This window comes from Hylobates moloch, unplaced genomic scaffold (genome assembly GCF_009828535.3).
Source record: "Hylobates moloch isolate HMO894 unplaced genomic scaffold, HMol_V3 SCAFFOLD_6, whole genome shotgun sequence".
NCBI classification, from domain to species: Eukaryota; Metazoa; Chordata; class Mammalia; order Primates; family Hylobatidae; genus Hylobates; species Hylobates moloch.
In genome coordinates, this window is record NW_026652281.1 from 86279067 (window position 1) to 86303138 (window position 24072).

The 24072-nt window shown below is 37.7% G+C and overlaps 1 long non-coding RNA gene across 8 annotated transcripts in view; it reads left to right on the forward strand.

The window, feature by feature from the left end:
- Positions 1-24072, forward strand: part of LOC116471240 (uncharacterized) — a 69437-nt gene that overhangs the window by 20244 nt on the left and 25121 nt on the right. For 7 of the 8 annotated variants that reach the window (XR_009214193.1, XR_009214197.1, XR_009214195.1 and 4 more), the window contains one exon: positions 11568-11724. The exons of the other annotated variant lie outside the window; for it this stretch is intronic. This is a non-coding gene — a long non-coding RNA (uncharacterized LOC116471240). The remainder of the gene's footprint in view (positions 1-11567; positions 11725-24072) is intronic. 8 annotated transcript variants of the gene reach the window in all.

Below are 24072 nucleotides of genomic sequence, written 5' to 3' on the forward strand. Positions count from 1 at the left end.
GGTGGTGTGCGCCTGTAGTCCCAGCTACTCAGGAGGCTGTGGCAGGAGAATGGCGTGAACTCAGGAGGAGGAGCTTGCAGTGAGCCGAGATCGCGCCACTGGACTCCAGCCTGGGTGACAGAGTGAGACTCTGTCTCAAAAAAAAAAAAGAAAAAGAAAAAGAAAAACTTGTTCCCAGTATTACACCAAACACATAGAATTTTCTATATGGATTTTAGGGATGTGTTGCAAGGATTTTGAAAGCTGCCTCTCTGTGCTTTGTCCCTCAGGAAGAAATCCCTGACCTGGCCCATCCTGGCTCTTCTCTCTTGACTCCTAGATCACATGGTGTCAGTATACCTCATAATAGCCTGTACTCATCTGATCCCAAGTACTGTAAATGAGCTGGCTTTTGCGTACCAGGCTTATCTTAGCAGATTCTAAGTTCCTGGAGGGCAAGGAATTTGTTCCAGGGTGACACATAGCCATTTGACTGAGTTCTTCCATCCTTCTTTTCCATAGCTTTCCTACAAGACCCTAAACCTTTGTCTCCATTGCAACTATGGCCAATATCCATGCTGGATGAATACAAATGCCTACCCTTGGCAGCTGTCTCCTTCACCCATAGCCTATTCACCACAGATGTTACCCCCTTAAAAAACACATACACACACATACACTATGGAATGAATCCATCTACTTCTTTATATCTTCATTGCCACTTTATCCAACCACCATCATCTCTCCTAGGTCACTGTAGTAGCCTTCCAGTTGGTTTCCCATCATCCATTCTGAAGCCCTTCCATCAGTTCTTTACACAGCAGAGTTACATTATTAAAATGCAAATCTGATCATATAACTCCTTACTTAAAATTGTTCAATAGCTTCCTATTTACCATTCAAGAAAGACAACACTTTTCCTATAGCCTAGAAGGTCTTGCATGGGCTGACCCCACTTGCCTCTCCAGCTCATCTTATTTATAATAAGCTCCCCTTTGTCTCTGACCCCCAGTCCAATCGGCCTTCTTCCAATTCTTCGCTGCTTTCCCCTGCCCCTGAGCTCTTGAACATGCTAAATCTCTGCCTGGAAGGCTCTTCCAATCCCCTTCGCTTAGTAAAATCTCCTACTCATCATTCTCTGTTAAATCAACACTTTATGAGTGAAACTTTCCTTAAGGTCCCTTGTGTGTGGATAACTTTGCCATGCACCTGTCCTTAAGATTTCCACAGTTGGTAATTAAGCAATTATTTTCTGAGCATTTGTTTAATGTCTATCTTTCCTACAAGACGGAGGTCTGTGAGGGCATATGTCAAATCCGTTGTATTCGGATCCAGTTTTTATTCATCATTATGTCTGCTGTACCACATCTGGCATATGGTAAACTCTTTCATAAATATCTTAAAATACAGAAAGAGGTCAGGTGTGGTGGCTCATGCCTTTAATCCCAGCACTTTGGGAGGCCAAGGCAGGAGGATCACTTGAGGCCAGTAGTTCAAGACCAGCCTAGGCAAAATAGCGAGACCCTGTTTCTACAGAAAATACAAAAATTAGCCTGTCGTGGTCCCAGCTACTTGGGAGGCTGAGGTGGGAGGATCACTTCAACACAGGAGTACTTGGCTGCAGGGAGCTATGATCAAGACACTGCACTCCAGCCTGGGTAACAGAGCAATACTTCATCTCTTAAAAATAAAATCATAAATAAAATATAAAAAATAAAATGCATAAAGAGGGGAAAGAAGGAAGGGAGGAAACAAAGTAGGAACAGAGTAAAGAAGGTGGGAAGGAAGTTGAAAGATTGTTAAAACACCAGTGCAGGTGCCTACTTTTAAAACTACTCAAGTGCTTCCACACTTACTACTTAAAATTGCTTCTTTGTTGTTGCCATTTTGCTGTGGAATTTGCTAAACTCAGTTTCTTTTAATATCTTCCTTTGGACTACATGCTGTGTGTAAAAATAAACGTTTGTCATGTAGATCCTCTTATTCAGCCTGATTCAAATACCCAGCTGCCTGCTGGATACCTCCACCTGGATTTCCCACCAACCAACACGTGCAATACTTAACTCATTGTATCCCTTTCCCTCAAAACTCTGATCTCCTTCTCACTGCAATATCCTCGTTAATGACTTTACATCCCACCAGGAGCTAGATTCCTTGCTCGCTGACTGGACATCCAGTCAATCACCAAATCCCACTGATTTACCCAACAAATACCTTGCCTACCTCTCTATTCCTGCTGCCGTCTTGCTAGTGCAGTCACTTATTTTGTCTCACCTGAGGGATTGCAGTAATCTAATTGGCCTCTAAGTTCCAAATTCAGCCCAGCCTCCCCTGAATTGCCCCCAAAGTTCTTTTTTGAATGTGCGAATCTTATCATGTCAGTTTCTGTAGATAATTCCTCAATAAGTGACTATTGCCCTTGGATTAACAGGGAAACATAACGTGGCATTCAAGGCATTTTGTCCCTCATCCTGTGTCTTGCTCTCCAGCCTTATATCTCATTGCTTCTTGAACTCCAGTCACACGGAGCTGCTTGCCCTCTCTGCACCAACCACATGGTGCTGATAGACACCACCATGCATTTATACATCATGCTCCCCTGGCCTGGAATGCCTCCACCCCAGCCGATCTGGCAAACCTCTCATCCTTCAAGTTCAAATGAAGTTATTCTCTTTATACTCGCTTTGTACCTTGTGACAGGAATGGGGCAAGAAGTCTGGTTAGAGGTTACTGATATGATCCAGCTGAGACTAGGGTAGTAGCTGGGGAAAGGGAGTGGAGAAGGCCTGGGACATTCTCTAAATGTAGAGTTTTCAGGACCTGCCAATGGATTGGATGTGGGGGTGAGAGGAGGGGAGGGATCCAGGAGGAATCCTAATCAGAGTAGGCAGCTATCACAGCAGGAACAAAATTATAAGGAAAAATAATTACATACCCATTATCCACTTCAATAACTATCAACTCCTGAGTCAATTTTTTTCCCTTTATAATCTTACCTGCCTCTTCGCCCTGCCCACCTTTACACACATAATGGATTATTTGGAAACAAATCCCAGACATTTCATAATTTCATCTGTAAATATTCCAGCCCCATCTCAAAAATAAAAAGACTCTTTAAAAAACATAACCATAGGCTGGGCATGGTGGCTCAAGCCTGTAATTCCAGCACCTTGGGAGGCCGAGGCAGGTGGATCACCTGAGGTCAGGAGTTCGAGGCCAGCCTGACCAACATGGTGAAACCTTGTCTCTACTAAAAAATACAAAAAGTTAGCTGGGCGTGGTGGTGGGCGCCTGTAATCCCAGGTACTCAGGAGGCTGAGGCAGGAAAGTCGCTTGAACCTGGGAGGCAGAGGTTGTGGTGAGCCAAGATCGCACCACTGCACTCCAGCCTGGGAGACAAAGCTAGACACTGACTCAAAAAAAAAAAAAACAAAACATAGCCCAAACATAACCATATAATATCACTCCTAAAAACATTAATGAAGAAAGAACAAATTAAAAATTAATAATAGGACTTCATATCACCAGGTATACATTCAGTGTTTACAGTTTCCTGCTTGTGTTATTTTTTTCAATTTTTTTGTTGTTGTTGTTTGTTTGAATTGGGATCTAAATTGTCCTGGTATATTAATTCACTGCTATGTTCCTTAAGTCTCTTTTAACCTCCCATCATGTCTCTCTTCTCTCCCTTCCCTTCCCTTCCTGCCCCTCCCTTCCTCTCCCCATTTCTCCCCTCCCCTCACCTCCCCCATCCCCCCCTCCTCTCCTCTCCCCTCTCCTCCTTTCCTTCCCTTCCTTTTTTCTCCCCCACTTTTTTTCCTATTTTGTTGTTTTCATTGGCATTGTTGCTGTGTTAAAGAAACATGGATGTTTGTTTTATAAAATATCAGAAATTCTCTGATTGCTTCTTTATGGTGCCATTTAACCTGTTCCTGTGTCTCCTCTATTTCTTATGAATTGGCTTTCTAAGACACAGGGGTTTTGTTGTTTTGTTGCCTTTAGAAGGGGACAGAAAGATTGTTTCATGGATTATGTTTTATATCTCCATCAGCAAGTTCATAATGTCTTGTAATCTCTATTTTTGTGGCATTAACAGCTATTGATGATTATTGCCTATGTCTGTTCATTTATTACAGGTTGCAAAAATGGCAATCTGTAATAAATATTCTCATTCTATTATTTTTCTCTTCATGTGTCAACTTAAATATTCTGTAAAGAGAAAATTTTCCCCTTCACCCATTTGGCTACCATGGGGTAAAGTTTATACAGAATAGGTAGGATATGTGCTTTATTTTTCCCTGTGCATACCAGTTTTCGAATAATGAGGTGTTTCCTGGCATCTTCCAAAGGTGTGCTTGTTACTGTTATAATTAATATTATTAAGAGTTTATGTGTTAAATGTTTTATATGGTGATTGCAGTTATTGTATTTTACGATATTTAAATTGTTCAATCTTTGACCAGTGGAAGCCTGATCAAGTCAGCTCTGGACTACTTTTGACATGGCCCTAATTGTCTTTGATAGCTTCCTTGCTTTCTGGTATGTTCCAGGTTCATCTTATATATATCCTACCCCAGACCTGGAATCAGCCATTTCTCTTAGGAATCCTGGTTCCTTTTAATGGGAAATATTATTTAGAGACCACGTTCTGAGCAGTAAGTGTGCTCACTGCTTCTGGGCTGGTTATTATTTACAGTGGACAAAGATAGAAAACACAAGTTTTTAAACAAAAATGATTAATCCATTCTGATATGTTCAATTCAAATTCAGGACAACCATGTTTTTACTTTACTTCATGGACCTCATACCCATATTCTCCCTTCTCCTATGCTGAAAATCCCAATTCTAAATAATTCCAATGTAATTACTAATTTGCTGTATCCCACACAACACACAATCAGCCTCAGAGTAATTATACAAAAACTGTGATAACAATATGGCTAATGAAAACATTTCAATTTTTTTTCTCTTTGTCCTTCAGATATAACCCACTAAGGATGTACAGTCAAATTATTGTGTTATAGAATTACTTAGAATCGTTCCTCTGTGTGTAGCTATACCACCAACTGTTTATATAGTTAGATTCACTTGCTTTATTTTGCTTTAAATTTTTAATAATTCATTTTTAAATTAAATAATATTTGCATGATTGCAAAGTCAAAATGACAAAACAAGAGCTATTCAAAGTCCAGCATCCCCTCATTTCCCTCTCTTTTCCTATAAATAACCATTTAAATATATGATTTATCCTTTCCCTTTTTATATAAGAAAATGTGTTGACATATTTTTCTCCACTGTGTCATTCTTACTTGGTATATCCTGCCCAGTGATGACCTCCTGGTGACAAATACAAGTCTCTGTATTGGGCTTCTGGCTCTAAGTACCAAATAAGGACAGGCAACGAGTGTTTAATAGACACCTACAGATTCTCACTCCTCTCTCTCATATTCCACAGCTGGTCTGTCAGGATATAAATTCAACTCCAAAACCTGACCCCTTCTTACCACCTCACTGCCACCATCATGGCCCAGGGACATCACCTGCTGCTGGGATTATCACAGTGGCCTCCTCACTGTTGTCCCTGTGTCCCCTGCTCTGTGCCCTGTGGTTTGTTCTCAATACAGCAGCCATCAGGCCCAGGAGAACAAGGATTTTCTCGTGGTGACCAGAGCATTCCTTCTTCCTCTGCCATGTCCCAGTGGCTCTGGAAGTAAGAGATGATGAGGGCCATGTGGTACTTCCTTCCATCAGGTAGACAGCTGACAGATATAATAAGCGCTTGCAGTTTATATGATGTTTATTATGTTAATATAAGCTTTGCATATATCAATTAAGTCCTTTAATCCCTACAGCCACCCAGTGAGGATGGTTTCACAATTTTCCTAATATTAGAGGTGAAGCCTTTGAGAGACAGATGGATTTCAAAATTGCTTACAACCAGGTAGTTCACAAGTGGTAGGGTTGGGATCAGGATCCAGGGAGTCTGGCTCTAGAGTCTCTAGAGTCCATGCTTTCAGCCAATGCTGTCCAATAGAAATTTCAGTGATGAAAGAAATATTCCGTATCTGTGCTGTCCAATCTGGTCGCCTCTAGCCACAAATAGCTATTGAGGACTTGACATGTGGCTAGTTCGACTGAGGAACTGAGGAACTTTTTTTTTTTTTTTTGAAACAGAGTTTTGCTCTGTTGCCCAGGCTAGAGTGCAGTGGTGCTCTCTCGGCGGACTACAACCTCTGCCTCCCGGTCTCAAATGATTCTCATGCCTCAGCCTCCCAAGTAGCTGAGATTACAGGTGTGCGCCACCATCCCTGCCTACTTTATTTTATTTTATTTTATTTTATATTTATTTTTTATATTTTTAGTAGAGACAAGGTTTCACCATGTTGGCCAGGCTGGTCTTGAACTCCCAGCCTCAAGTTTATCTGCCTGCCTTGGCCTCCCAAAGTGCTGGGATTATAGGTGTGAGCCACTGCACCTGACCAGGAACTCAGTTTTTAATTGTATTTAGTTTTAATTCATTTTTATTTAAATGAGAACACATTGTTACATGTATTAGACAGCTCAGCTCTAAACCACTATACTATTGTGCTTTTTAGATATGACCAGAAGAGTGGCACAGAGTTATTTAACTCTTAGTTGCAACTGTTATTTAAATCCAAAGATACAACATCTTTATAGGATTCTGGCTGCCACTTGTGAATTTGGAGTCTTTTAAACAATGCCATCCATAATCTGTGAAACATATGCCTCTCTAATGTCAAAGCTCTGTTAAACCAAAAACAGTTATCCAAATACATTATGTTCCTTTTTATTGAAGGAAATGGAGGACCAAAGTGTTCTGACTCTAATTTGTCCTTACTTAAGAGCATAACTGTGTAAGATAAAAATAAAGAAAAGCTAATCACAAGAGTTAGAACATGACATTGCAGATTTAGTTGAAATCTACAAGTTATATTTCTATTGATTTTTTTCATTGTATTTTTTTATTTTGGAAACTTGAAAATGTATAAAACTATTTTTAAAAAGAAGAGGAAAGAAAAATCCAAGAAATCTTCACCAACAGGAATTAATCACTGGCCTATTTGAGTCAGTCTTTTTTCCTATGTATATAATATTTTTAAAACTGTATGGATTAATTCTTCCCTTTTTTAAAAAAAAAAAAAAGCACATTATTGACTTAACCCTCCCCCACCTTGTCCATCACGTTAATCACAGTAACTCTCCTTAGTCTCCAGAAATAGACACTATTCTGAACTTGGTGTGTATGCTTTCAGCCCATTTTGCAAACTTTTACATGTATATTCACATATCCTTAGAAACACATAATATTGTTGATGTGGGAATTTTTAAAAAACATTTATATAAATGATATCACACTGTATGTTGTTCTGCAACTTCTTTCCACTCGTCATTTTTGAGCTGTGTGCATTTTGATAATTTACATCTAGAGTCATCTATAACTATTATATCCTAGGAACACACCACAGTTTATTCATTTCTTGCTGGTGGATATTTAGGTTGTGTCAGTTTTTCATTATTTCAAATTATGTTGTAGTGAACGTCCTTGTACATATCCCCCAGTGCCTCTGTGCAAGTATTTCTCTGTGCAGATAATCTTAAGATTATAGAATTCGCTCATCTTCAATATTACTAGGTACTTCTAAAGTACCTCCAACTTGGCTATGATGTAGACTCCCACCAGCAGCATATGAAAGCACTCATTTCCCCATACTTACACCAACATCTGATACCAACCAACTTAAACATTTTGCACATCTGAAGTAAGTAGCTTATTGTGGTTCTGTTTTGAGTTTCCGTAATTGCTAGTGACGTTCAACATCCTTCCATGTTGATTGGCCATTTGAATTTCCTTTTCTGTGAAATCCTTGAACCTATTATTTATGCTTCTTTCTTTTGAGTTGCTTATCTTACTGACTTGTAGGAGTTCTTTATCATTTCTGGTTAACAATCTTCTCTTACTAGGCATGTTGCAAATATTTACTCCCTATGTATAGCTTGTCTTTTAAACTTTTTATGATGTATTTTGTCATGCAGAAGTTTTAAGTTTTAGATTTAATGATGGCTTGTAACAGGCTTCTCTCATTCTTGTTGAACTGGTTACAAGCCTTGTTAAATCTTCATGTGTTAAATTCTAGGAAAAGAGAGGAGATTCGTGTGTGGCTTGCTGATTTATTGGCTGATTGCCATTTCTCAGAGAAAAATATTTTCTTGTGCATATTTATAGCATTTCCTTAAGGAGCAAAGTCCATTTTTATATCATTGTGAATGTTTTGTTGTGGTGGTAATGATTTTTTGATATCTAACGATAAAATGTTGACAGTGGTAAAATCCTTGTGATAGCTTATGCAAGAATTGATTTTGCTCTTCATTGCACACTCTTTGAAAGTGTATATTCATGGCTCTTTTTCCTGGATTTTTCTAGTTATTTGGATCTGCTGTCTATAATTATACTGAAAATGAATTTCATATGTTTAAAAATTATTTTAGATATCATCTGTCTTCAGGCAGAAGTCATAGCAGACTGGAGGCAGTCTACCAGCTTTAAATCCCAGCTCTCCCACCTATTAGCTGGAAACCTTAGGCAAACCACTTTAATTTTTTGCTTCTCAGTTTCTTAATCTGCAAAATGGGGTATCTGTAAAATAATAGTGCAAGTGTCATGGGACTTCTGTGAAGATTAACTGAGTGGTAACACATCAGAGGGTCCTGGAGTAGTGCTTGGCATAGAGAAAACACTCTACAGGGCCCGGCAGTCATTGTCCCTCAACTACCTTAAGATTCATACAAATGAGGAGAAACACTGTAGATTTAGTGCTCTCTGGAAAGTATATTCAAGTCAAAGAGCAGCTGACGTCTCTAACTGTAATTTCATATGTCATTAGTGACACCGAAAAATAGACGAATACAGACAATGACGAGCACAATTGATCCATACAAAACTATCATTTATAGATTCTCCATCACACGCTTTCAGCCACCCAAGCTCAGTGCTTTCTTACTACAAACACTTAAAAAACAAGTTAAAAACGACAAAAAAACTGACAAAAGGTATGTCCTTGAACCACAGCTCCAAAAGTCTGGCCCATCACAAGTGTGATGGTAGAGTTATCAGAGTGAGAATGTGTTTGGCCCCACCTGCCCCAGGAGTCCGTGAAGCTCCGTGAAGGCCAAGGCCATGTCCATGCCAAACACATGTTGGTGGAATTCAGTCATTTCTAGGTGCTTAGCGTCAGGTGTGCCATCTTCATTCTTTGTTTTAACTGACAAATAATTATGTATTTGTGGGGCACAATGTGACGTTTTGATGTATGTGTGCAATGTGGAATGATTGATCAAATCATGTTAACAAATCCATCACCTCACATACTTATCTTTTTTTGTGGTGACAAAACTTAAAGTCTCCTCTTTTAACAATTTGGAAATATACAATGCATTATTACTTATTGTAGTCACCATTCTATGCAATAGCTCAGTAAAGTTTATTCCTCCTAAGATTTTGCACCCTCATCTCTCACCTTTTTCCCTCCAACCCCCTTTCCCAGCCTCTGGGGACCACCATTGTACCCTCTGCTTCTGTGAGCTTGAGGTTTTAGATTCCACATGTGAGAATCACAAGTTAGATCATGTGGCATTTGTCCTGTGCCCAGCTTATTTCATTTAGTGTAATGTCCTCCAAGTTCATCTCTGTTGTCAAAAATAACAGAATGTCCCTCTTTTTAAAGGCTGAATAGTATTCCATCTTGTACACGCACGTTTTCTTTATACATTCATCCAATGACGAACACCTCGGTTGCTTCCATAACTCAGCACTGTGAATTCTGCAGTGAGCATGGAAGTGCAAGTATCTCTGTGGCACACTGAGTTCAGCTCCTTTGGATCTCTACCCAGAAGTGGGATTGCTGGGCCCCATGGTAGTTCTATTTTTAGTTTTCTGAGAAACTTCCATGTTGTTTTCCATCACGGCTGTGCTAATTTACCTTCCTACCAACAGTGCACAAGGGTTCCCTTTTCTCCACAGCCATGCTAACACTTGTCTTCCATCTTTTTTTATAATAGCCATTTTAACAGGTCTGAAAGAAAGGGGCCCCTTTGTTCTTTCCAAACGTTTTTCATGTGCTCTGCCCCCAGCCCCTGGCTGGCTGGATGCTGGGATCAGGGCGTGTGAATGCCCTTCCACAGCTTCCCCGGAGTGCTGGGCTCAGGGTGGGAAGAGCTGAGTTTGAGGCCCGGTCCCTTACTAACGAACCAATAATTAATATAACCTCTCTGGCTTTAGGGAGTCTGGGGGACATGTGGTCATTAAAGATTGATTGAAATTAACATGTGAAATGATATAACAATGTGGGACTTAAATAGTGAAAGCAGAATTTCACCAGAAATTACTTTGATGGCCACAACTAGATGTTAAAATGAAAGCTGATGCATACTTATGCCAGAACATGAGCCACATTATTTTATTTTTGCATTTCTGCACTGTCTCCTTACTTTGGTAAATCATTTTGAAACAAGCACCCCCCACCCTGCAGCTCTTCCATTCATGAATGATGCAATATTGAGCTGTGATATTTTCAGAAGTGTTTGCTAAGCATTGGCAGCTTAACTAAAAGCATCCTCTCTATTTTGCTCTTGCTGTTGCATATGGGATCACTGCTCTCACCTGTTAACCCCCAGCAGAAAATCTGCCTGCTGAACAATAGCTTGCAAACGCAGCATGGCACTCGGTGCCGGCATAAAGGAGTCAGCGAGCAGGGCATTGGGTCAGCTTGCTGTTGGGGGCAGGCTGTTTTTGTTGGCACATCCCTTTTGTGAAGGATGTAGTCCTTGTTCTACCATCTGTACCAGGATGCACACCATCTATTTATTTGCTATCCTTGAACTAACGGGGTATTTTCCCCCAGCCATAAATGGGTTGGTGTGAGAGAAGCTTCTCCTGCTGAGGAACTCAATTCTGCACCGTATCCTCTTTGTTAATCTTCTGCAAAATAAGGCAGTTTTCTGTTGAAGAGAAAGCAATCATTAATTTTTCATAAGAGCAGCAAAGTTGTGAATATCAGAGGACCTCTTGAATAAAGAGCTTAGAGGTTCCAATGAGAGATGAATAACAAAGCCCTGGGGGGAAGAAAAAAGTATATCCTTTTTTATACTATTTATCATCAACTCCCCCCTCCACACCCCCGCCCCCCCATCATCCGCTGTTAGAAAGGAAGAAGCCATTTATGCAAGCTAACAGTCCTTCAAACCTCATGAACCTTAATTTTAATCCTTATCAGTGCCTTTTTAAATGAATAATACAGTGACCTTCAGCTTTGTCCTATATTATGTGAGGTTGATTTGTAAAGACTGCTTTAGTTTTTTAAATTAAGGCAGAAGCTATATGCATTCTACTCAATTCTAGCATTAGTGCTGTCCCAAGAGTGGCGTTTATGTTCTTTTGCTTCTTCGGTATAAATAAATACCAAAGTAGGAAGACCAGTGTGAATTCTATAAGGAATAATAAACTAAAATAATATGGCATTGATTTTGTTCAGGATGTCTAAGTGTGTTTTTATGATTGTGTATGTTTATAGCTTTTTCACACAAGTGACACGAATTCTGGGCAATTAAAAGGACACGAATTTCAAGGCATTTACAAAGAGAATGTGTTTTCTAATAGCTGTGCCTTTTACCAAGTTGTGGTTTTTGAGAAAAGCATTGTCGATTTCAGACCTCCACCTTCAGAAACTGGTGAGTTATTGCCATTTTGTATTGTTTTACAATATTATTGCCATGAGACCACATTAGAGAATTTTATTTTGGCTGCTAAATTGCAATATGTGGATACAACAATCTAATAAAGAAGCAGAGAAAGATTCCTTTACACTGCATGTGTATTATCTCTTTGAGTTTCTTCTGACCAAGGGTTCTTAGACTGTAGCTTTGAGTCTTATTAGTGAGGTCTCAACCCTTCCTACTGTTGAGGGAGGCATGGGCCCCAGGAGCCTGTGAGCCTTGGACAGTCACAGAGGCAATTCATTTACAAATGGGAGGGGAGCCCAACGTGGATGGCTTTCCACATGATGAATTTATGACAACTCATGTTCTCGCAAATTTCAGTAAACTAACAGTAACAGATCTTATGCTGCTGGGCTGACTTCTCTATCCCCTTCTCTCGGTCCTTCTTAGATCATTAGTGTCATTTTTTTATCAACTTTTTGTTGCATTATATAAATTACTCAAGTATTCCTTAAATTACTCAAATAATACATAAATATCAGCCCCTTGAAAAAATTAAAACATTACAGATAAGTTAAAAATCACCTTGGACCTCTACCGCCATACAAGTTTCTATTCCCCCTCCTCTCCTCAATACCCTCCACCTTCCCAGTAACATTTACCAGTTTAGTCTGAATCCTCTGAAATATTTTTATATATTTAAGCACAGTGCTGTGAATCTATAGCACTAAGCAACTAGATAGCATTGTTTTTAAAAGGCTTTTTCTCCTATATAGGCATAACATTGAATGTGTCTGCAGCTGGCTTTTTACTAATATTTCTTGATGATATTTCCATGTTAATTCATATAGATCTACCTCATTGTTTCATAATATTTCATGTTGTGCCTATGCTGTAATTTATGTAGCTTTTCTCCTATTCAGGGGCATTTGTGTTCCAATTTTTCACTATTAAAAATGCCACTGTGGTGCATGACTTCTTACGCACATGAGTGCCTCTCTAGGTTTATACCTACAGATGAAATTTCTGGGTTACAGAATGTGCACATTTTAGATAGGGTCAAATCACTCTCCAAAATAGAGTTAATGTACATTTCTCTTATTACTAATGAGATCGAACCACTTGTCATATGTTTATTGGCTATTGGTATTTCCTCCCTATTATTTGCTTATTCAAACACTTTGACCATTTTTCTATTGGGTTATTAATTGTCTAATTAATTTGTAGGAGTTATGTGTGTATGCATGTGTATATATACATACACACAAATACACACACACACATATGTATATACACATATACACACTGTATTGTGATCCTGTATCTGTTACATATGTCAGTCTCCCAGACTATGGCCTGTCTTTTCAATTTGTTTATGGTGTCTTTTGTCACCACTCTTTTTGACCTAGATTTATATTTTTCAATCTTATTCTTTTTTTCTCCAAATTTCCTTGTAAATATGCTGTAATTATCATTGTAAACTTATTATACATTGGTTATTAGAGAAATAACCAGATTCATTTGAGGTTTGGAGCTGAGACTCTATGCTGACTCCTTGCTGTCCATCCCTCAGTTGTAGGGGAGCCTCATGTGGGGAGGGCGTGGTCGTCGCTACTGAAATCCATTTCCAGCAGACTAGGATGATAAAGCAGCTTTGGTGTGAATCTTTTCTTTCACAAATTTATGTGGATTGAAGGCTTGAAGTTTGAGGCAACATGTATGTGGAGAGGGTGAGCACATTCATTATATGTGGGAGGGTTTTTTCGTTTTTATTTTTTGAGTTTTTTTTTTTCTGGTATAATTGGGAAGGAAAAGAAACAGCTCAGCACTTTCCCTGCCATCTACTTTTCAGAAACTATGGGCCTACAACTCCCAAGGCTGTATTCTAGGTTTTATGGTATACTTCAAATTGGGATATATCTCAAAACAGTTACACTTAATTGGGAGATTATTAAAAAGCATGAGCAAATTCAGAGTTTCTTGCCCAGAAAATGCTGCCAATGTCCAACCTAAATGAGGACATTCTTCCCTTCCTGTTTCACAGTCCTGCCAGGAGCCATATGAAGAAGGCAAGCCAGTACAGATGATGGGTACACTGGGGCTCAGACTTCACCACTACGCAATATACACACATAAGCAATCTGCACTTGCATCCCCTAAATATACACATATAAAATAAATAAAAACAAATTTTGATAAAGGTAAACCAGGTCAGGGCTTTTACCAGACTGCTCTTCCCCAAACTTCAGTTATTTGCAAACCATCTTGACAAATGTTGTCATAACAACTTTCCTCCTATTAATATGCTTAATATTCTTCTAATATTAATATCCTCCTAAGAATATGCTTAATATTATTCTTAAACTACCTACTTATTGTTTGTAAATTTATTTAAAAGGATAAATTTAGCCTTTGTCACTAGCCACAGCTGGAAAACCAGTTTCACTTTTCATATATAAAATAGACAGTAACCATGAAAACAAACACAAATACAACAATCAAATATTAGTGAAACACTCTGAGCCAGAGGTCTGAGAATGAAATCTTTTAACAAGAGTTCTTGTTTAAAAGGCTACCAAACTAACATTTTTCTCCTTGATATAAATAGGATTGAAAGAGAATTGAAAAAGGAACAACTTTTCCCATGAGACTCTGGGTCATACTGATTAAAATCTTGCATCAACTTAGAATGACTCAATCATACAGAATTTTGGGTGTCTGCCTGTTCTTGTTGGTGTGAGGTCATCATCTGTGTATCCAGGGCACATACTTTGCCCGACTACCTTGTCCCCACACCATCTGGCTTCACACATAAGCATTGTTCCATCAGAGTCACAGAGCAACAAGGCTCTTTGTCACCATGAGAGACAGAGAGAGACAGGGCGAGGTGGGGGGCAGGAAGGAGACAGCACAATAAATTCAGTCGAATTGAAGCTTATATTGGGAAGAAAACAGCCAGCTGCTAGGTGTAATATAGACGTTCATGGCCATGTGTAAACTACAGCCATGTTACTCAAGGATCCATTTAATTTGTTCTGGGCTCTGATGTCACCATGCACCCACTGAGGTTTTTTTTTTAAACACATTGAAATCATGCATATAGTTAATCAAGTAATACCAATAGGGTTATTAAATGATTCCCTATTAAATTTATTTCCTACCCCATCTTTTTTCTCCTCTCATCGTACTTCCAAAGGCAGCCAGTTTTAACCCATTCTATTGATAAGGCTTCTGGTGGTTAGCTCCACATTTATAAATAATATGCTTACACCTTTATTTAGTAGTTGGCCACCTTAAACCAATATCTATCAAATTTTTGCTATGTCAGATGAGACTTTAATTAATATTATTATCCTAACCTTTTCCTCTAACTTCATTATGTTTTGACCATTGAGAAGGCTCTTGTCAGTCTGATTCTCAGTTCTTTATAGGTTATCTGTTTACTCCCATGGAAATTTTCAGGATTTTTATTTTTGTGGTTCTGAAATTTCACAATAATACATAAGATTTTATGCCCAAGTATTTTGGATTTTCAAAAAGATGCCAACTCAGTTATTTTCCGTAGTTTCTTAGTATTTCATATATTTTGATACTGTTGTAAATGGTATCTTTTTTCAAATATCATTTTCTGATTATTCATTTTAGCATATAGAAATGCATCTCATCTTTGTAGAATGATCTTGTATTCTACACCTTGATCAACTCACTTATTACAGCATTTTTGTACACTTCATTGGATTTTCTAGTTGACAATCATGTCATATGTAAATAAACAAAACTTTACTTCTTCTTTTACAATCTGGCCTTTTATTTATTTCACTTACTACACTGGCTAGGAATTCTGGTGCAATATTGAATAGAAGTGGTGAGAGCAGACATCCTTGTCTTATTTCTGTCTTATTCTAGGGAGGGAAATTCAGGTTTAAGTGATAAATATTCAGTCTTGAGTATTACACCATTAAGTATGATATTAGCTGTATGGTTTTTTGTATATGCCCTTTATAATATTGAGGATGTTCCCTTTAATTCCTACTTTATTGAGAGCCTTTCTAGGAAGGTATGTTAGATTTTTTCTGATGCCTTTTCTGCATCTATTAAGATGATCATATGGTTTTTCTTTATAGTTTAGCAATATAGTGGATTATATTGATCATTGATTGATTTTTGAATGTTAAACCTATTTTGCATTCCTGAGATAAACTGTGCTTTACCATGATATATTATTCTTTTTGGCGTATTGCTGGATTCAATTTGCTAAAATTTTGTTTAGAATTTTTCTAGGTTCATGAGGATATTGGTCTGTCTTCTTGCTTGTACTGTCTTTGTCCAGTTTTAGTATTAGGGCATTGCTGACCTCATAGAACAAATTGGAAAATATTTCTTCCTTTCCAATTTCATGGAAGAGTTGTGTAGAATTGGTATTATTTCTTCTTTAATACTTGATATAATTCACCTCTGAAGCCATTTGGCCCAGAGTTTTCTTTGTGGAAAGGGTTTTTTTTTTTTTATTGCAAATTCAATTTCTTTTATAGTTAAAGGGCTACAAGGTTATCTAATTCTTCTTGAGTAAGCTTTGGTAATTTATGTCTTTCAAGAATTTGTTCATTTAAGTTGTTGAATTTTTCGGTATAAAGTTCTTCACAACATCCTCGTTTTTATATTTTCGGCATCTGGGGACTGAACAGTGATGCCACTTCTCTCAATTCTGCTGTCAGCAATTTCTGTCTTCCTTTTTTTCCTAATAAGTCTGGCTAAAGGTTTACCAATTTTATTGATCTTCTCAAAGAACCAGCTTTTCGTTTCATTAATTTTTTTCTATTGTTTTTCTTTTTTCTATGTCATTGTTTTCTGTTCCTATCTTTGTTATTTCCTTCTACTTAAAGTTTGATTTGCTCTTTTTTTTTTTAGTTTTTTAAGGGAAAAACTAATACTTTTTTTCTTTTCTAATATAAGCTGGTACTATAAAATTTTCCCTAAAACTTGTTTTAGTGGCATCCTCCAAATTCTGATATATTGTATTTTAATTTTCATTCAATTAAAAATACTTTCTAAATTCCCTTTTGAATTCATCTTTGACCCATGAGTTATCTAGAAGTATGTTGTTTTGTTTCCAAATATTTGAAGATTTTCCAGAGATCTTTCTGTTGCCATTTTTTAATTTAATTCCACTGTGGTCAGATAATGTACTTTGTGTGACTTTAATTATTTTCAGTTTAATAAGACTTATGGACCACTGTATGATCTATTGTTATAGATGTCCATGTGTTATTGAAAAGAATGTGTATTCTGCTGTTTTGCAAGTGAAATGTTCTATAAATGTTCATTTTAAAAGTTACTTGATAATATCGTTCAGATCTTCTATTTTCTTATTGATTTTCGTTCTGTTTGTTCTATATATTATTGAGACAGAAGTGTTAAAATATCTGACTATATTTTTGGATTTGCAGTTTCTTCTTGCAGTTATACCAGTTTCTATTTTGTGTCTACTGAAGCTTTGTTAGTTGGTGCATAGACATGATTTGTGATTATTTATGTCTTTTTGATGAAATGACTCTTTATCATTATGAAATGACATTTTTCATCCCGGGTAATACTCTTTGATCTGAAACATCTTTTGTTTGATATTACTGTAGCTTTCCTTGATTGGCATCAGGCATGGTATTTTTTTTTATCCTTTTACTTTTAACCTGTTTGTGCCATCACACTTGAAATGTGTTTCGTGTAGGCAACATATGGTTGGGTCTTCCTTTTTAATCTAATTTGACAATCTCTTCTTTTTAATTGGGGCATTTAGACCATTTATATTTAATGTGATATGTGATGTGATTAGGTTTATATGCTAATTTTGTGGGAGGGTTTTGTCCCATCTCTTCTTTTTTTTTTCTCTTTTCCTGCCTGATTTTGGATTAAATGAATAATTTTTACAATTTCTTTTTGTGTTCTTTGTTGGCTTATAAGTTATAATTTTTGTTTTGTTATTTTAATTATTACTTTAGGACTTATAGTACATATATTTAGTTTATCACAGTTTACCTTCAAGTGATTTTATGCTCACATATGGTGTAATAATCTTGCAATAGTGTATTTTGATTTTTCCTCTTCCAATCTTTTTTGAAATTATTGGAAAACATTTAACCTCTACAGATTTTATAAACTCCACATTGTTATTATTTTTATTTAAATAGTTAATTGTGTTTTAAAGAGATTTTTAAGTTAGAAGTAAAACATGCACACACATATGTATATATATGTACATGGGTATACGTACACATAAGTACATACACACCCATTTCCAAATACTCTTCAGCCTTTGTAGAGATTCCTGTTACCATCTGGTGTTATTTTCATAATCCTTAGAGGACTTTTTTTTAATTTTGTGGTGAAATCTGCCAGTGATGAATTCTTTTAAGTTTTGTGTGTCTGAAAAAGTCTTTATTCCCCCTTCACTTTTAAAAGCTATTTTACTAAATATAAAATTCTAGTTTGACAGTTTTTTTCCTTTTAGTACTTTAAAAATGTTGCATCACTATCTTCTCACATGCATTATTTCTGTCTAGAAATATATTATACAATAATCCCTGCCTTGATTCTCTCCATATAACGTGCCTTCTTATCTGAAGCTGCTTTTAAGATTTTCTGTTCATCACTTTTTTACAGAAAGTTGATTATGATCTACCTTGCTGTAATTTTCTTCATATTTCTTTCCCTTGGGGTTTATTGAATTTCATGGATCTCTGGTTTTATTTTTTCTATCACATTTGGACATTTTATATCCATTATGTCTTCTAATTTTTTTTCTATCCTGCCCTCTTTTTATTTCAGGGACTCCAGTTTGTTAAGTACAGGCTACTTGAAGTTAAGCCCACAACTCACTGATGCTCTACTCATTTTATAAATTATCTTTTCCTTTGTCTTCCATTTTAAATATTTTTATAGCTATGTCTTCAAGTTCACTGATCTTTTCTTCTGCAGTCTCTAATTTGCCATCATTTCCATCCAATGTAATTCTTATCTTAGACATTGTTTTTTCATCTGTAGAAATTTGATTTTAGCCTTTAAAAAATATCTTCCATGTATCTACTTAACTTTTTGAGCATTTGAAATGCAGTTATAACTGCTAATTCTGCATTAATTTGGGGTCTATTTTGATTGATTGATTTGATATCCTCTTACAGTCCTATTTTCCTGCTTTTTGTGTGCTGGTTAATTGTTAACTGGGTACCAGATATTGTGTATTTTACTGTATTGGTACTGGACATTTTTTTTATTCCTATCAATATTCTTAAGCTTTAATCTGAGACACAGTTTCATTGCTTAGAAGCAGTTTTATCCTTTGTCCTCACTTTTAAGATTTGTTAGGTGATACCAAAGCAGTGCTTGGTTTAGGTATTCCCTACGATTGAGGCAAACTGCTCTGTCTATGTCAGAGAATCGTAAGGTTTCCCAGTCTGACTAGCAGGAATAGACTCTATTTCTGGGTCTGTGTAAGTAGCAGGCACTGTTCTTCAGTCTTTTTGTGTGGGTTTCCACCTAACCTTAGGTAGTTTCTTCACATGCATACACTTTTCAGCACTCAGCTGAATACTCAAGAAGGACTATCCTTATTTTTTTTTAATTTTTGTTTATTTATTTATTTATTTTGAGATGGAGTCTCACTCTGTCACCCAGGCTGGAGTGCAGCGGTACGATCTCAACTCACTGCAACCTCCTCCTCCCAGGTTCAAGCAATTCTTCTGCCTCAGCCTCCCAAGTAGCTGGGCCTATAGGTGCAAGCCACCACGCCTGGCTAATTTTTTGTATTTTTTCAATAGAGGTTTCTCCATGTTGGCCCAGGCTGATCTTGAACTCCTGACCTCAAGTGATCCACCTGCCTCGGCCTCCCAAAATGCTGAGATTACAGGTGTGAGCCACCATGCCCAGCCAGAAGGACTATCTTTAGATCTTTGACATTTTCTCTTTGTGAAGCCTTCTCTCCAGTACTCTTCTCTGTAAACTCTAGCTGCCTAGGTGTCCTCAGACTCAGCTTCATCTACTCAATGTGAGGAGCCCACCAGGCTGTGCCTGGATTTGCCCTCTCATGCTGTAGCCTGGAACTTCTCTCCAGGCAGTAAGCTCAAAAATCACTGGGCCCATCTCGTTTGCTTCCCTTCTCTCAAGGATCACTGATTGTTGGCTGAAGTCCAGTGTCTTGCGTACTATTGTTTAATATATTTTGTACTGGGATGGGGGGAGTGAGGTTAGGTGGGAGGATAAAGCAAGTTCCTATTATTCCATTTTGGCTAGAAGTGGAAATTTGGGATTTACTCTCATTTGAGTGGGGTTTTAGTTAGGACAAGAAATAATGCATGTGCTCATTCCACCATATTGAGCCAGGAGCACATTGCACATTTTTAAAAAGATCCTGCTGCTTGTGTTATTGGAGCCTCTATAACACTTAGCTCATGGTTTTGTTAATTAATTGTCCAAGTTCATATTCTCTAAATGGACTTGTTGAGAAGTGGAAACTGTGTCTCATTCACTTTGGGATAGTCTCAGTGCTAAATTGGAACTCTATAAATGTTTGTTGAATGAATTAGTGAATTAATACTATTGTCTTATTGGTAAAATTGCAAGTTTAAAGAGTCAGGACTGAAGGTAAGAGTGCTTTTTAATTAAAACCTTTGTAGGGAAATGCAATTTACCCTTCAGGACATTATTCTTTATAGGCCACAGCTTTTTGAGAGCTGTTAACATTAGCACCCACTTCTGCCTTTGTGACAGGAAACACTTCTTAAAAATGTTGTCACACATTTTCTGGTAGAATGTATATGCAACACTTGGGGGAATTTTATTCTTGGCCATTTATCCTGGTCATTTTCTAATCTGATCTCAATGTAAAACTTATTGTGGAATAACAGAAAAATACATCTTTCCAATCCATCTAGTCTCTTTTTTACGTGTATGTATGAAATACCAATTTACTCTTTTAAAGGATTCTTAAGCTTCCATGTATAATTATAAAGACAAATGGATATATTTTAAGATCAAATTTCCTCAAATTTTTTCCTGTTCTAAAGAGTGTAGAATTGTATCATGTATTCACTTAATCTTTCAAAAGTTCAGAAGCTAAGAAATTAGAGCAAGATCATCAAAATATGTCACTTTTTAATTCCTCTGCTTATAAAGGCAGCATAGCGTAGTGATTCCAAGTACTGTAGAGCCCGGTGGCCTGTGTACAGCTCCACGTTGTTTTTTTTTTAACGCAGAGTCTCGCTCTGTTACCCAGGCTGGAGTGCAGAGGTGTGATCTCGGCTCACTGCAAGCTCCCCCTCCCCAGTTCAAGCAATTCTCCTGCCTCAGCCTCCTGTGTAGCTGGGATTATAGGCATCTGCCACCACACCTGGCTAATTTTTGTATTTTTAGTAGAGACGGGGTTTCACCATATTGGCCAGGCTGGTCTCAAACTCCTGACCTTGTGATCCACCCACCTTGGCCTCCCAAAGTGCTGGGATTGCAGGCATGAGCTACCGCACACGGCCACAGCTCCACCTTTTACTAGCTGTATGGCCTTGGGCAAGTCACTGAATCTCTCCAAGCCTGTTTTCTCACGTGTAAAAGGGTTTAATAATAGTACATTCTAGGGTTGTTAAGAAGATTAAATCGGTTAATGTTTACAACGTATTTTAAATGGTGCCTGATATACACGGTAAGTGTAATATAAGCGTTAGTTTAAGCAAAATAAAATATAGTGAAATTAAATAAAGTAAAAATAAAACTTTATTTTATAAATCTTTCTGCATTTTATTCTTCTGACTTTCCCAAGAAGTAAAAATTACCCTCTTTTATGAAGTTATGTCATACTTTAATAGCTTGCATTTTTGGAAATCAGTTGAATATTGAGGGGACAAAGAACCCTTCTAATTTTCCTTCAACATCTTCTATATAACAATGATGCCTATCTCCCTATTTATCTCACAGGGTTGTGTTTAGCAAGGTTTTGCGCTTGGTACCTCTATTTTTCCTTCAGTCTAAACCTTCGGTTGTCCATGATTCAACTTTAAATTATATCTCTGAACGGCCCCCTCCTCACCACAAAGTTGATTCTAGAGATTTTCCCATCATAATATTTAAGATCTCCTTTTTTCTTTTTTTTTTTTTTTTTGAGACAGAGTCTCGCTCTGTCACCCAGGCTGGGCTGCAGCGGTGCGATCTCGGCTCACTGCAACCTCCGCCTCCCAGGTTCAAATGATTCTCCTGCCTCAACCTCCCAAGTAGCTGGGATTACAGGCACCCACCACCATGCCCAGCTAATTTTTGTATGTTTTTAGTAGAGATGTGATTTGTCCACGTTGGCCAGGCTGGTCACGAACTCCTGAGCTCAGGTGATCCACCCGCCTCGGCCTCCCAAAGTGCTGCGATTACAGGCATGAGCCACCGTGCCCAGCCCAAGATCTCCTCTTCTCTCTGTTATGTTGCTATTACCCGGGACACTTTAATACCATAAATATGTTTTCTAACCTTACTGAGTTATTTTCTAATTTAACATCCTTGTTTTATTTAGTGTTACAATTATGAGCATCTGTGGCTTGCAGAATTTTGTCAATTTGTTAGAGACAGACTTTTGATTTTGCATTTGTTTCCATTTTTATGCTTATATTTTTTATTTGTGTTTGCAGAATTTTCAATTTCTCATCAATCTCTCTGGGTCATTATTATTGTCTTAGCATCTCATTGTCCAGATTTTCAAGAAGTTAAGAAAGCTTAGCCAGATGGTTGACTATATTTTGTAAATATATGACTCAGCTAATGGCTGTTTGAAATTTACATGGACTTTTTTTACTGAGTAGTCTTAGTCTGTGTAATGCCATCTTTGAGGGACTTCTATGCACAATCTCATATCATCTCTGTATATTTGTTTCTAGCTGGGTATTTGAGGCTAGATAGACTCACAAGGTGTTTACAGAAACAAAGATGGGTCAAAAATCCAAATCTCTTAATTAGTGTAATTTTCAATATAGCCCAGTCCTGTCCAGCATCAGGAGACTTGACAGCCCCCAAACCAAAACGGCATCTGAAATACATATTGCTCATCCCTCCGCCTGCCTCCCCCATGCCGAAGCAGGAGCTGTGGTGAGCGTGTGGACGGCACAGGCTCTGTGGGTGTCTGACTAGAGAGCCTCAGTTACGCGCTCTCCACCTCATCGCACAGCAGCCCCGTGTAATAGAAATCGCTTATTATGAGGGTTGGCTAAATAAAGGCACATTGTGACCAGTCACAATTTCTAAATGAATCCTCCTGACTGATCTGGTCCTGACACTTTCAAAGCTGCCGTTATTACTGAACCTGAACATGTGGAAAGGACGAGTCAAGACAGAATGATAAAATTCGTGAATGCTTTTGCTTAAAATTATTCATTCTCTTGTGTGTGTGTAAATGGGGACACACACGCACACATACACACATTCCATAGACACTCTCGCATACCTAAATGGTTCCCTAGGTGCACTTTTATCATTTTATCTCATCTCACTTTGGTAGTTTCTATTGTAGTCCTTCTGTAGACTAATTCTCTAAATATTTAGAAAAATAAGAGGATCTTTTATCTGTGTGTAGTCGTGGATTTTGCTGCCTCTTAAAGCATTATCTTTTCTAAGTCCTTAAGTGTTAGAAGTGGGAAAACCATCTTTCTTTTAAATTTAGCAAATGGCACTTATGTGCATATGTACTGATGCCACATACACACTTACACAGTAATAGAAACATCGTGGAAAAGCAAACCATAGGCTTTTAGCATAGGCATGAGCTTTTTCCCTCTCATCGCCGCCTGGAAAGATGGTTAGGAGAATGAGAGGCCTCTCTGGGTCTGTATTTATAAGCCTTACTGGAAAAAAAAAGTCAATTATTTTTTAGACTCAGATCACACCATAATAAATGTGAATCTAAACAGTCACTCAAGTGCTTTCTAAGCAATGGTTCTATCTATGATCACTTAGACTTCCTTCTTTTATTTAGTAAAAAGGTAACAAGAATGGAGTGCCATTTGCATGTTTCATATTTTTACTCAATATGGAGTCCAGTGATTGAGTAGGCTCATCTGGTAGCAAAGAGAAGTAAACAAAATTGATTTCCTGTAACCCACAGTGACTTTCCCTAGATTTAGAGAGCATGTGACTCTAAAATGGGTGTGGGATAAAACTCTCAAGGCTTTCCTGGCGAGAGACCCGGGCATGCTGGTGGAGAAACCAGACGTCATCCTTGGGAAGCTGGGGCCTCTCTCCTCCTTGAATGAGCTCTGTTTTAGGATGTTGTTCATGTGAAAATATTGCACTTACCTCAGCGTAAAATGTCAAGCCATCACATCCTTGGGATAGAAACAATTA